Genomic DNA, 3,365 nt, shown 5'->3' with positions numbered 1-3,365 from the left:
ATGTAAGTCATGGCACATACACCTGCACACACACATACACATCTGCACACACATACACATCTGCACACACATACACATCTGCACACATACAGAATAAGAAAGGACTTCCAATAAGAACACTTAGCTGGTTTCTGATCGCTCTTGTGATGGCAATATGGACCTTTTCTCTATTATTATTATTATTATTGTTATTATTATTATTATTGATAGGGAGAGTAGGAGTAAGAAGACGAAATTTTACTCTGTTCCCAAGCTGACCTCAGACTTGCAGAAAGACTCCTGCTTCTACCCCCCAAGTGCTGGAATTACAGGTGTAATTAAAGGCACACTGCTGTTTTCTCTAATTCCAAATACACAGTTGGCATGTCATTCTGAGTACCTGGCTATATGGACATTGGTAAAAACCATGAGCCTTTGAAATAGGCATTATGGGCTGTGTGACCTTGAGCAAGCTCTACCCTCTGGGTGCATCTTTTTCTTCACCTATAAAATGAAGCACTTTTCCTAGAGGCTTCTATAAGGCTTATCCAGTGAATATTTGTAGAGTCTTAATGTAAGAGCCGTTATGATCAAGACTCCATAGTGTCTGTCAGATTGCCACGTCCATGGGTGTTAGAGTCACGTCTGATAAACCAGTATAAAGGGAGATAGTAATTTGTTGCCAAACACAGGAGTGGTAGATACTGCCTTCCTGCTTCTCTGTACAACTGCAGGTCTGTGACTCCGATTCTCCAGGGACTGGGACACTGGGAGCAGAAAATCCAAGTGTCGGGGCTTGTCCATGCCAAGCATAAGAATGGCATCAGGCTCTGACCTCGGGAGCTTGTCTGGAGGAGCGTGGCAGAGGGTGCAGCCTGCTGGGTGGTGGCCACAGCATTGTTCCTTCCACAGCTCTCCTGACTTGGTGGTGAGTGGCCTAAGCACATGAAGAAGACCTGACCCACTTGAGCACTTAGATCCACACAAATCCAATCAGGTCCTGGAAACTCCCAAAGAAGCCTGGCCTTGGCGATGACCTATACAAATGAAAGTAACGTTGTTATGAAGTTTCCTCTTCAAGGAGAGTAATTACATCACAGCCATTTCTTATCCTATTAGATTACGGCCAGCTGCCTCTAAAAATAAAAGCACTCTGCATTTACTATAGGTCAAAGTTAATGTTTCCTCCAGATTCCAGCCAGAGTCGTGAAGGTAGAGACGATCACAAAAAAACAACTTCAAGGCCACGAAGGGTGGACATTGGTGACATTTAACCATTTGTGAGTGATATGCTCTTTCAGAGTCGCAGGCCTGAAGGATCCTGCAAATGTCAGCCAGAGTCTCCTTCCCAATACCAGGGGCACCTTTTTCTACAAAACCACTCTCGTCACGATTAAGGCAGATTGTGTGTCTCTGCCACGGGAGAGGAAGTGAAGTAATTCAACTGCCAAGGCTCTGGACCTATGAATTAGTCTCTGCTGCAGTATTTTCAGGCTTGAAAAGGTTTGGGCTCTGACAGGAGGGAAGGACACAGGTCCTAACAGTGAGACAACTTGGGTTGACAAGCTGAGCCAGATGGTTGTGGTTGTGAACTGGCCACAAGGGCAGAGTGTGACTGCATGGCCCTGTCTTAGGGTTTCCATTGCTGTGAAGAGACACCATGTCTGTAACAACTCTTACAAAGGGAAACATTTAATTGGGGCTGGCTTACAGTTTCAGAGGTTTAGTCCATTATCATCATGGTGGGAAGCATGGCAGTGTGCAGGCAGATACAGTGCTAGAGAAGTAGTTGAGAGTCCTACATCGTGCAGGCAACAGGAAGTGGTCTGAGACACTGGGCCATATCTTGAGCATATGTGAGACCTCAAAGCCCGCCTCCACAGCAACACACTTCCTCCAACAAGACCATATCCACGCTACAAGGCCACACCTCCTAATAGTGCCACTCCCTTTGGGGACCATTTTCTTTCAAACCACCACAGCACACATGAACTATAGTATAGGTCTCTAAGATTTGGTGATTCTCTTAGCTGGCAAGGGCCCTGGGTGCAAGACATTGTCTTCAGTGTGTCACAACAGCTTTATAGACTGTAAGATGTAGCATGAGTCTTAAAAGTTCTTATTAATAAAATCAAACCCAAAGCCAGTTATTGGGGTCAATGCTGGTAGATCAGAGAGACAGAACAAGCCACAGCTACCTCACCTCGCCAGTTCCTCAGCTGGTCCTGTTTCCTCAGACTGGAAGCCTCTGAGTCCTCATCCAGAAAGAATCTCAGCTGAACTGTGTTGCTCCAAAGCCTGAAAGCTTAACCAGCCAAATGCCTAACCAGCCAAATGCTTCCAGTTTCTGGTCCTCACGCCTTATAAACCTTTCTGCTTTCTACCACCACTCCCTGGGATTAAAGGCTGCTTTCTGGGATTAAAGGCGTGAGTCACCATGCCTGGCTGTTTCCAATGCAGCCTTGAACTCACAAAGATCCAGAGGTATTTCTGTCTCTGGAATGCTAGGATTAAAGGTGTGTGCTAACATTTTCTAGCCTAAGTATCTTGTGGCTTTTCTGTTCTCTGACCCCAGATAAGTTTATTAAGGTGTACAATATTTGGGGAACACAGTACCACCACAGTAAGAAGAAACATGTTGTGTGGGAAGCAAGTAGACTTTGGAGGAACTTTATTTCTAAATTCCAGGCCAGCTACTGTAACTCTGCCATCCGAGTTATCCTCTCTTTTCATGACTTATTTTCCTCCTTTGTTTTTTGCTTGTTTTGTATGTTTTTGTTGTTTGTTTTTGAGACATTCTCACTCTTTAGCTCTGGCTGATCTAGAGCTCACCATGTAGACCAGACTGACCTTGAACTCACCGAGAACCCTCTGGGATGAGTGTGCGCCACGGCGTCCTGCCCAGTTTTCTCCTGTGTGACCTTGCTTGCCTTTATTCCCTCTAACGATGACTCGGTTACCCACTCAAACGGAGTCTGACTTCTTCCAGCTAAAACGGTTTTTGTGCCAAAGGACAAATGTCCCCACCAAGAGGGACAGTCACACAGTCCAGATACAGCTTCAGAAGTCATTGTTAAGTAAATCATCAAAAATGAGTGACAGGAAGACCCAGAGCCATCCGGGTGACTGATGGAATTGTGTGTGTGTGTGTGTGTGTGTGTGTGTGTGTGTGTGTGTGTGTGTGTGTGTTGAGGGCTGTTAGGATTGCTGATGCTTGAGAATAAAAGGGATGTGGATGGTAGACATCAGGTGATTCCCTGGCCCATCCTGGGCTACTGTATCCCATAATGGCAGTTACAGAGACCTCCAGCCACACTCCCTGGGCAGCACTAGGGCTCAGCCTCATTGGCAGTGGAGGCCTGCTGGCTGCTTGCAGCCCTGGAAGG

The 3,365-nt window shown here is 46.1% G+C and overlaps 1 long non-coding RNA gene across 1 annotated transcript; it reads left to right on the top strand.

Annotated features, from left to right (window-relative positions):
- The first annotated feature begins 224 nt into the window (after positions 1-224).
- LOC131924473 (uncharacterized) lies at positions 225-1,146 on the top strand. Its single transcript, XR_009382918.1, has 2 exons — positions 225-311; positions 892-1,146. It is a non-coding gene; the product is annotated as an uncharacterized LOC131924473 (long non-coding RNA).
- Positions 1,147-3,365: the final 2,219 nt, after the last annotated feature.

Source organism: Peromyscus eremicus, chromosome 14, assembly GCF_949786415.1.
Source record: "Peromyscus eremicus chromosome 14, PerEre_H2_v1, whole genome shotgun sequence".
Taxonomy (NCBI): domain Eukaryota; kingdom Metazoa; phylum Chordata; class Mammalia; order Rodentia; family Cricetidae; genus Peromyscus; species Peromyscus eremicus.
The sequence above is the reverse complement of the archived record's forward strand: the minus strand, read 5'-3'. Positions and strand labels throughout refer to the sequence as shown.